Source organism: Temnothorax longispinosus, chromosome 5 (genome assembly GCF_030848805.1).
Source record: "Temnothorax longispinosus isolate EJ_2023e chromosome 5, Tlon_JGU_v1, whole genome shotgun sequence".
Lineage (NCBI taxonomy): Eukaryota > Metazoa > Arthropoda > Insecta > Hymenoptera > Formicidae > Temnothorax > Temnothorax longispinosus.
This window is the reverse complement of record NC_092362.1, coordinates 10,314,673-10,326,531: the sequence shown is the minus strand read 5'-3', so window position 1 is coordinate 10,326,531 and position 11,859 is coordinate 10,314,673. Positions and strand designations below refer to the sequence as shown.

Genomic DNA, 11,859 nt, shown 5'->3' with positions numbered 1-11,859 from the left:
TATTTTGTAGAATATAACTTTTTACGTATTTTTTCTATATTTATTTTAATAAATGGATAAGTATTTGCTACTTTTTCATTTTGTTTTTAATTACTATTAACAATACTACATATAATATTTACATTAATATTACTATTATTTTATAACTTGTAAACGTTTACAAATTCAACTGTGTTAACGAGTGATAAAACTTTACAACATTTTTCGTTAAATAATTAATTATATTAAACTTGAGCAACTTATGTTTACGGAAATCGGCTCCGTTTTTGCGATCGCTGTTCTTATTATTGAAAAAAGGTCTTCTTTATGTAATTGTCGGGATATAAATTTTCTTTGAATGTGGTTTTTCTCGATCTTTTATTTTCTACGATCCACTGAAATAGTTTCACTTGCTTCTTTGTATCGCTAAATCTACAAGTTCACTATTTTTATATTACGCCTAATCGTAGCTACGATTTCGTTTTCAGGCATTTCTCTTTGCAATAAGCGTATGATTTTTTCATGCACTAATTGAATTAGAGTCGCAAAAATGTTATTTCCTTATAAATGGTCTCTATCTTCCATGTCTATAATGATAAAAAAAAAGACAAACACATTATTCTTACCAACAATGCGCGACTGGGTTTGCTTAATCAATCGTGTTTTGTTTTTATCCGTTATTCATTATTATTACCGTCGTCGTGTTATATCGTGCTATATCAAATTGTTTATTGGCACTGTTTATTGGACGATTATGGACATGGAAGAGCGTAACATTTTTGCGAATTTAAAGCCATCCACGCGTGGAAGGATTATAGGATTATGGCAAGCAGGAATGCCTAAAAACATAATTGCGGCTACGATCGGATGTAATATAAAAACAGTGTGTTTGTGGATTCGTCGATACGAAGAAGGAGGAAATCCTGCTTTGGCGGATCATCGAAAAAACAATAAAAGACCAAAAATTACAACTGTCGAAGAGGACTTACATCTCTATAATTACATTGAAGAGGACCCTTTTTCAACAATAAATACAGCGATCACAGAGACGGAACTACCGATTTCAGTAAGCACTGGTCGCCGACGATTAAAAGAAGCTGGAATTGTAGCTTGTCGTCCAAAAAGGAAGCCAACTTTTACCGACGCTCATCGTCAAGAGCGACTCAATTTTGCAAGAGAACATTTGAATTGGACTCCTAATGATTGGGCAAAAATTATATGGTCTGACGAAAAGGTATCTATACTTTCCTGGAATTTAAAAAAATATTAAGAATTTTTGTGATACATTCTTGTTAGACCTTGAATAATATTTATTAAAGAATAGAAAAAATTATCTTATATATTTGTTACATTGTTTAAAACTAGTTATATTATTGTATTATAATATTCTTACATCTAGTGTGTTTATATATAATATGCTATATAATATGAAATATAATATACTATATAATACTAGGTTTTTACATCTTCCGCCGATGGACGGCAACACGTTTATCGTCGCCGAGGCCGTGATGTGGCATTACAGCCTCAATATGTTATTCAAAAAAGTTGGAGTGGCCGGATAACGTGCGGATATTGGGGTTGCATGTCGACTGCTGGTGTTATGGCGTTTGAGGAGATCCCTCCGCGGATGAACGCTGCATATTACATTCATATTTTAGAAAATGTAATGTTGCCGAGTGCGAGGCAACGATTTCCCGCAGAGGAATACGACGTCCTACATTTCATGCAGGATAACAGCGCTGTCCATACAGCGAATATTGTTCGTGAATGGTTCGAGGAACATCCGGAAGTAATTCTTCTCAGGTGGCCGAGTAAATCACCAGATTTAAATCCCATCGAGAACATCTGGAGTAAGTTCTTATTTTTTCTCCTCTTATCCTTCCTTGTAATGGATGTTATCTGTAATTATATACAAGTATTTATAAATATAGACAACAGTTTTTTAAGTATAGCTTGATGTAGAAAAAGAATTTGAGAATTTTGTATTTCATTGAATAAGAGTTTTAATAACGATATTGATTATGATCAGAATAAACTGAAAACATGTAAATTATAAAAAATTTGAACAAAAATGAATAAATAACAAATATTAATATTCTAATATAAATTATAATAATAGTATTAATTATTTAATAATAAATAATTATAATTAGTTTGTAATTACATTAATATTGATATTAATATTATTTATTTTTATAATAAATGCAAGGTTTTTGAAAGATTTTTACTACATTCAGTTATATAAAGCTATTTTCAAAAATAAAATTCTCTTTTATAGGAAAATAAAAATATACATTGACAAACCTCAAATTCTGAGAATTATATCTTAATGAGTACTTTAATAGCTACTTAATATGAAAAATATGAATAAATTATTATTATATTTAATTACCTTAAAACATATAAGACTGCAAATTTAATTACCGGAGAATGTGATTGATTTTTAACAGGTGTCATGGTCAAAGGTTGGGTATCTGGTCAGGACCGAACTCGAGATGATCTCATAGCCCATGCTCGTGCCACCTGGGAAAATTTACGTACTCGACCAGAACTTATAAGTGCTGTCTGTAATTCGATGCCAATTAGAATGCAAAAAATTATACGCAACGAAGGCTATTGGATCGATTATTAGGTGAGCAAGATATGTGTATACGTGTGTGTGTGTGTGTGTGTGTGTGCATGTATATTAGGGTGTCATTTTAGAGCAACTTTTTATTTTATTTTACGAATATCATATATACTTGCATGAAGGTAAAATAAAATACCTGTAAATGGCGTTTCCTAGGTGAACGAAACTCTACTTGCGAGGAATTCTGACAGCTGCTTGTTGACCTGCACCGTTGCCGTGGAATGGTTAAACGCGCAAGGATCCATCCTGAGAAAGGCGACTCACCGGACGGCATCGTTGCGCCTGATTCGAGACAATCAGCGCAAACTGCTGGTCGAGGTACGCGCCGAGAAGGCGAACGCGCTCACGAAGCTACCCCTAAGAGGTATATCGGTATTCAATAAATTCATGACCGAGGGGAAGGCGTCCATCAAGTTTAAAGAACAAAACTGCACGTTGTTCCTGTCAAACGCACACTCCTCCCAGCTGATAAATTTCCTGAAGACTATATTCGTCAAGCTGACGGGCCAGGAAGTAAGGTCCCAAAGGATCTCTTGCGGGAGAAGCTCTTTGCGAATGTGCAACCGGGCGGCGGTGGCGAGGACATCAGTCCAGCTACAAGCACAGAGGTCAACAGAGCGAAGGAGAAAGCTATGGCTGCGTCACGCGCGACGGTCACCACTCCGTCGCCGGGCGTGGTCAGGAAGCTGAAGCATTTCAGCGACGATGGCCCTAAGGTACCCGCGGCAAAGAAGCTGTACGAGAATCCTACCGCGGGAGAGCTGACTGAGGAGCAAACGCGAATTCTGAACGCGGTACTCAGCGGGAAGAACGTGTTTTTCACCGGTAGCGCAGGCACTGGTAAGTCGTATCTACTGAGGAAGATAATCTCGGCCCTTCCCCCGGACGTGACAATGGCCACGGCGAGCACGGGAGTGGCGGCCTATCACATAGGTGGAATTACGTTGCATCAGTTTGCCGGTATCGGTCTGGGTACCGCCACCAAGAAGAGATGCGTCCAGTTGGCCTCCCGTCCGTCCGCAGCTTCGATATGGAGGAGAACGAAACACTTGGTGATTGACGAAATTTCTATGGTAAACGGTGATTTTTTTGACAAGATCGAGGCGGTGGCGAGACACGTGCACAGAACGGAAAGACCCTTTGGAGGAATACAATTAATCTTGTGCGGCGACTTCTTTCAGTTACCTCCCGTGTCTAGGACCGACGACAAGGCCAAGTTTTGCTTTCAGAGAGAGGCCTAGCAAAAATGTGTTCACTTTAATTTTGAATTGCAGACGGTCCATCGACAAAAGGACAAGGCGTTCGTGAAAATATTGAATAGCGTTAGGATAGGTAGAGTCACGGATGACATCGTAGATATCTTGAAGGAAACGGCGAAGCAAAAAATTGAAAGCAACGGAGTATTGGCAACTAGATTATGTTCGCACGTGAAGGAAGCCGATGAGATTAACGAATTTTAGTTGGATGAACTTAAGGGCGAGAGTAAAGTATATACAGCGTTAGATTCCGATAGTTCTATGACGCACATGTTGGATCAGCAGCTGCCTATACCCGGTAAATTAGTACTGAAAGTTGGCGCGCAAGTTATGCTGCTGAAAAATATAAATGTTAACAGTGGATTGGTGAACGGAGCTCGAGGGGTTATTGTTAGTTTTAAAAATGATATACCGGTGATTCAGTTGCGATCTGGAACCCATTATGAGGCAAAGATGGAAAAATGGGCTATCAAAACCACTTCCGATGCTGTCATACACCGAAAACAAGTTCCGTTAAAGCTAGCGTGGGCCTTTTCGATTCATAAAAGTCAGGGCTTAACTTTAGACTGTGTGGAAATGTGTTTGGCGAGGGTATTTGACGCTGGTCAATCTTACGTAGCACTTTCGAGAGCTCAGAGCTTACAAAGTTTACGTGTTTTAGATTTTAATAGCCAACAGGTGTGGGCTAATACTTACAAAAAGTTTAGGAGGAATGTGCAAGAGATGGAAATGATTCCTCTCGGCAAGAAGATAAAGTTAGAGGGAAATAAACGATAATATTTATAGTTTTTATAATCTACACATATATAGCTTGTTGAAAGTAAACAATTTATATTTAACGCATACACATAGAATTACATAAAAATTTATTAACTTTATTAAAGTAAATATTTTTTCTTTATTTTTATGTATATAATTAATACACAACGTTTCGGTTCTTTCTTTTTACAAATATTACAGTTCATTGGTGTAGACGATGATTTGTATTTTCTATTTATATTAATAATCGTCGACAGTTATTTCGACGGGCGGTATATAACGCCATGTATGTCCCGCATTTACGAGCTCCGAATAAAGTATTGGAGAATTTGGAGCGAATTCTTTACTACTACATTGAATATCTATTTTGTACTGACCAGCAGTGAAAAATACTACGCGACATTCATGATAGACTCTGCCGGATTCCTGTAACTGTTGTTTTTTCATAAATTCGGGAACGTAAGACAAGGGTGTATAATATTAATAAATTGTATTTATTAAAGTTGTGACACACAGTAGGCAGCATGACCTTATTTGCTCCAGCTATGGATAATCTTGTTTCCAACTGATAATTATTCACTCCATTATAATGGTCCTGATAGAAATTAATGGACAATGTAAGATCACTCAGCGGATGCTCCAGAGCATTGCACACTCCCACACCAACACTTATGCATTCGCCCAAAGCACACGACAGTTCTTCTTGTGCTTTTACAATAATATCGTTGATAGTTATTTCTGGAAAATGTTGAATTTGTTTAGTAATTTTAAGTTTTTTTTTATACATACGCATGGTAAATAGTGTATAAATAGTATACGCACCTCACTGTAGAGGACTCATTCTGACCAGATATAACATATCCTGAGTTAAAGTAATGCCGGATAGAGTTGCTTTTCCCGTTGACTCGGTACCTAGTAATTGCCAGCGTAGATCAACCAACGAAGCTATATGTTCAGCATATACTTTTTGGAGTTCACTTGCATCACCAGCACCATTTAACTATAAGTGAAAAAAATAGTATTACGATAGAATAGTATTACATTGCGGTATGTCTTCGAATAGGCCACACGTCTCCGTTATTACCATAGATAATTTATTAAGTGGACATCGGTCAACTGGAACAGGAATTCTACATGGTTCTTTACCTTCCATGTATATACATTTATTTTGCGTATAGTGCAATTCCATTTCGTGATTTGTCATGTTTGTCACGTCCAGTACGAGATAAAATTGCAATGGTCTAAAAATTGTTAGCGAAAGAATTTTTATAGATAAAATATGTGCGATAACATATGAGATACAAGTTGTATAAATAAATACTATTTTACGAAATATTTGCGTTTTCGTGACTTACGTTTCAACCGGCAACACATCCCAATTAGTAATCTGCACACTGGGTAGCATCTCAATGGTTATAAAAAACAGATGAAATTCTGCAGTATCCAGTTACCAAGCCTCCACCTCCTGAATATTTTATCCTCAATTGACCTTCGATAATATTAGACATATGCAAAGGTACCGCAAGTTTCGACAAACGCATGCTTGCTACAGAAGAGTGGCCGAGTGCGAACTTATTCCCGATCTGAAGGAAGAGGTCAGCTCGGATTGTCTTTTCGTATTAGACGGAGAACTAAGCCTAGATGGTAAAGAACTGTGGGCTGAATGTGATATTAAACTACTTGGTTGACTAAGACAGTGACATCTGAAAATAAATTGTAAATTTAGCAAAGAGGAAAAATTAATAATATTTCAAAATTATGTTAACATAATAATATGATTAACGATTATATTACAAGTTCTAATCAAAGGCGCTATAAAATCCGTCGCTGCGTACAGATATAAAGTAAGACTCGCACTGCTGCCAGGTTGTGAAGGCAATTGCGTTATTAGATTCTCATCGCTCCATTTGAAAATTTTACTCTCAGTTACAGCATCCAGAGTGGACTGTACTGATAAATCGACTATTTCAATAGGAACTTGACCGGCGTTCGTTATCGTCCACTCGGCGCTGCAAATGTAAGCGAAACCATTTTACACGAAAATAATATTGAGGAAAAAAAATTGTTAATGCTAACAGTAGACACAAACCTCTCACCGCCATAGACAGATATACTCGCGCTGGTAATTATATTGTCGCCGGAACTGAAACTAGCAGTTTGAGGCAAACTAGTTGCGACATCAATTCTTGGTAAGACTGGAATGACTTCGACCGTATATTGAGGATGTAACATACCCTCCATGTATCTCAATCTACAGTTAGATTTAACTCCTAATGTATGCTGTATGCATGCTGAATCCGAGTATTTCTAAATCACCAACTTCCTTGGGTCTGCCTGCTAACGTAACCGCAATCGGACCAGACTCAGCAGGCAGGCTAATACTTTCTGGTATCGATTCAAATACTACACCGTTTGTCAAAAGTCTCATGTTAGACACGTGCAATTCAAATGGTAAAGGATTTATGAGCAGCATTGACATCTCACAGATATCTCCTTCCACCCACAAATAATCTGTTGGAAAAAGTTTATCTTCAATGATATTACACTTTTATTGATGGTGATAATAAAACATCTAGGTATGCACGTTTTACGCGCGTAATAGGCCACTTTACACGCACTTGTAATATAAATAAAATAGGGTATGTAACACGTGCGGTAGGTTGAAAATTGCGGGTGCGGGTGATCGCACTCGCCTTCGGCTCGTGCGTCCACTCCGCACCCGCAATTTCCATCTTACCTCACTTGTTACACAAACAACTATTATTAAATGTTTATTAAGTGTATTAAATGTTTTATCTTTTCTAACTTTTATTTTCTTTCTCCAATGTTTATATAGACATCTAATTTTGCTCGCCTTCGGCTCGTGCGTCCACTCCGCACCCGCAATTTCCATCTTACCTCACTTGTTACACAAATAACTATTATTAAATGTTTATTAAGTGTATTAAATGTTTTACCTTTTCTAACTTTTATTTTCTTCCTCCAATGTTTATATAGACATCTAATTTTGGAAGGTTGAGAGGTTATATCTGCCTATCTAGGGACATTATATCCATACATTCTAGCAGTCTACAACCTTAAACATGACATTTTGCATAGATGGGATAAATCATGGTAAAAACTCACATCCAGGCATTATTGAACAGCAGTGTACATGCTAAGTTGTAAAACGAAATTATAAAGCACATGCATGGAGGGGTGCAAGGGGGCTTACATGCGTGAGCGCACGTGAACAGAAAGGCTTTTCTCCCTTGCACCTTCCCCCATGCATGTACTTTATAATTTCGTTTTACAACTTAGCATGTACTTTATGTTGTAAAGCGAGGTCCACGCAGCCTACCGGCGGGGTGAGTGCGGGAAAGGGGGGGCCGAAGGCCCCCCCTCGCACCCCCCCGTTGTGTGTGTGTGTGTGTGTGTGCTTCCCACGCATAATTAAACTAATGAAACTCCCAGCGTGAGACCTAACTGCTTGAATCGAGATGCTTGGTTATTCTGCACGATGTAACTGTTTAATGATTTTCGTTAAAGCAGGGCACACACACGTGTGTATGCCCTGCTTTAACGAAAATCACAATTTCTATAAAGCAGGGCACACACACGTGTGTATGCCCTGCTTTAACGAAAATCACAATTTCTATAAAGCAGGGCATACACCAGCATACACACGTGTGTGTGCCCTGCTTTAACAAAAATCACAACTTTTATAAAGGAGGGCATACACACGTGTGTATGTGCCCTGCTTTAACGAAAATCATTAAACAGTTACATCGTGCAGAATAACCAAGCATCTCGATTCAAGCAGTTAGGTCTCACGCTGGGAGTTTCATTAGTTTAATTATGCGTGGGAAGCACACACACACACACACACACGGGGGGGTGCAAGGGGGGGCCTTCGGCCCCCCCTCCCCCGCACTCACCCCGTCGGTAGGCAGCGTGGACCTCGCTTTACAACATAAAGTACATGCTAAGTTGTAAAGCGAAATTATAAAGCACATGCATGGAGGGGTGCAAGGGGGCTTATATGCGTGAGCGCACGTGAACAGAAAGGCTTTTCTCCCCTGCACCCTCCCCCATGCATGTACTTTATAATTTCGTTTTACAACTTAGCATGTACTTTATGTTGTAAAGCAAGGTCCACGCTGCCTACCGACGGGGTGGGTGCGGGGGAGGGGGGGGGCAAAGGCGCACCCCCCCGTGTGTGTGTGTGTGTGTGTGTGTGCTTCCCACGCATAACTAAACTAATAAAACTCCCAGCGTGAGACCTTGGAACCGGGTGACAGGTCACTCGTTCCAACGTCGAGTTCTGATTGCGCCGCAGTCGACTTCGTGGTCCCGATGAGCGATCAGAGGGCAGAGGTGCCGAGGACGGGCGTGATCGAGCCGACGAAGCCACTGACCCAGGTGGCCAATCAGGGGGAGCCGACCGTCGAGGAGGACACCGAGGTCGCGCAGATCCTCCAGTTAATACCAGAGGGTGTAGCGGAGGCGATCATACTCCAGGAGGAAGCCGAACAGCCCGCTGGAACAGGCGAGGTTGTCGTCGAGGCCATCAGCCAATCACCGGCAGCGGAGGAGGTGATCGAGGCGGAGATGCCCCAGAGCCAATCGCAGTTCACGGAACTTTGAACCGTGACTGCCAACACTAAACTCACCCTTTTTATAATATTTATCTGTGTGCATTATTAATTTTATATTACATTTTATTTTATCACATATTATTCGCAAGTTAGCGTAACGCATGCCAAAGAGCGAGAAGGATTAAGTTTTACATTCCATTTTATGATTTCTTTAAGTTTATTAGTTAATTTTTATAGTCTGATTGTGACAAGTGCCAATGAGCACAAGAATATTGTATTCGTAGTTTTATGAGTTTTATTAGAAGTATGGGAGTAAATGCGCGAATGGGCGTAAGCGAGCGCTAGTTATGTATAAGAGACAAATTAAAACAAGACTGACGTATAAAAAAGACTATATTACCTTACAAACACATACATTGACCAATCCCAACAATCCTTACACCAAAAACCCATTAGTAGAGTCACTAAAATCATTAGAGCCATTAAAATCAGTAGAATAGAGAAAAGAGCCAATAGGAGGCCAAGGTCATAGTTTCAGAAGGGATGGATTCGGATAGATTCCGTATAGTAGTTTTGGCATTTATTTTCATTGTATTTGCAACAGCAATCATATGTACATTGTTATTAGCCCATTCACAACGGGTGAAAGCAGAACCTTATTTTCAAACTTAGAACAACCAATCAGAATCATGCGGCTGAAGGAATACTTAGTCGTAACGTTAATAATCTTTATTCCCTTAATAATATCCTTCCCAGACGTACAGACAGTTACATTGATTTACACGCTTTACACATTATATATTTTATTGCTAAGCATCGATATCGATCCGAGAGTGATCGTCGACGAATGATGAGCCGCGTAGATAATTTACACGAGAATGGACTAATGGGGTTCGAGATAGACGGTTTCACATTCATTACATTAACATTAGACGGTTTGACAGCGAGACAGTCATGTCGACCGGAAACGACCAATGGGAAGCGACCCAGTCGGTTTTATTAAGATTAGCGTTAGTTTCGATAGATTTGACAGTAGCGAACATTCTCAACGCAGTAACAGCCAATAGGAACGATTCCTGGCACTTTGATTTTATTTTGCAAGTTTTCAGAGTAATTTACGATTTTGCGAGGCCAAGAGCCAATGAGAGCGCGAGGCGCAACCTTTTTACGTGATCGCGGAAAACCGACCAATGAGGAGCCAGAATGGTTCGACGAAACGAGATAATGTCGGGACGCGTAAATTCACACCTTATTGTTATTATTTTATATTTCCCTGTCGAGAGAATGAATTTTATTATTATTTTATACATGTCATGTATCACTTATGCTTACCGACGTTGTTATTACTGGTAAGCCAATAACGTCCGTTGATTGGGCGAGACGATCCTATAAGACGCGGGTACCTGAAAAAAAAGGGGAATTAATAGATTTGATTCCGGTAAAAAGATTACTTACCTGCAATGTCCAGGAACGTCAAATTGATCATTCGAGGTCACTCGGAACCGTTCCGAGTGACTAGCCGCGAAGGTGCACTTTGTGCCCGTTGCGACGGCTGGCATTGGTTGCCGCATCGCCGAGGTCGAAGCAAGAGCCCTTGTCCGCCGTCCAATCCGAACGCAGTTTCTCTGATCCGAAGAAGCTGGGCCAATCACAACGGCTCAGCTATCAAGGGCAATATGCCGTGAACAGTAGGATCGTGTCGTTCGTCTCCGAGCGACGCGATTGGATGACGAAGAAAGGCGCGCGATGCGTGATCTTTCCCGCCGAAACGGGAAGCGGCGCGCCTGCGTCAGCAACTAAAGTGGGGGAATGAGAACCGTTTCTCCCGGACAGTCTTCGCGAGAATATCGAGGCGTGAACACGTTTCATCGGGCACGCGATAAAACTCGATAGCGTTTACTTATCCCGTGATCGCCTACGATAAATGCGAGTATTAACGAACAGCATTACGCAGGACAGTTTTCGGGAATTATTCGAGGCGTGATTACGTTTATCGGGCACGCGACAACACTCGATACCGATTACTTATCCCATGATCGCATACGACAATTGCGAATATTCGGTGCGAATATAGAGGCGTTGAATCGTGAATACGGTTACGCATAAAATTACTCGATTCGAGGAAGGCTTGCTTCGCGACGGCCTAACAACAACGCGACATTGCATCATCGGCGTACGAGCACGTTCTTGATAGCGAAACGACGATTAGTCGTAATAATAAGCTCTGTATCGTGGACATTCGAATGAGAAGGACCTCGTGGCGAGTGATTGCGCGAGCGAGTGATACCGCGACGGCTGAGAAACTGTAAACTGTGGAATATTAAATTGTTATTTGTTTATAATAAACAAACGAGTGATTATTTGCGACCCCAGTGCGATTCCTACATCAATTTCCGCGAATTACGCAACGCATTACCAGGGCGTGGCCGACGGCCTTGAACACGTCCGCGACGTAGAAGACGGCAGCCATTACGCTGAGAGGAAGGACGGGGCAACGCATACGTCTCAGGTTTCTGTATTTAAGCCTGAAAATACAGTGGCGACCGTAATTCAGCCCAAGTAGTAAGTGGCTAATACTTAGATATTTCATTGTTCATCGGTGATCCGGTTACAACCTAACTACTTGAATCGAGATGCTTGGTTATTCTGCACGATT

At 40.3% G+C, this 11,859-nt stretch overlaps 1 long non-coding RNA gene and 1 pseudogene across 1 annotated transcript; one reads left to right on the top strand and one right to left on the bottom strand.

The window, feature by feature from the left end:
• Window positions 1-1,582: 1,582 nt before the first annotated feature.
• Window positions 1,583-4,644, top strand: LOC139813443 (ATP-dependent DNA helicase PIF1 pseudogene; annotated as a pseudogene).
• Window positions 4,645-4,671: 27 nt separating this feature from the next.
• Window positions 4,672-6,320, bottom strand: LOC139813260 (uncharacterized). Its single transcript, XR_011732098.1, has 5 exons — window positions 5,982-6,320; window positions 5,711-5,867; window positions 5,449-5,626; window positions 5,141-5,364; window positions 4,672-5,058 (listed from the first exon to the last, which is right to left on the bottom strand). It is a non-coding gene; the product is annotated as an uncharacterized lncRNA (long non-coding RNA).
• Window positions 6,321-11,859: the final 5,539 nt, after the last annotated feature.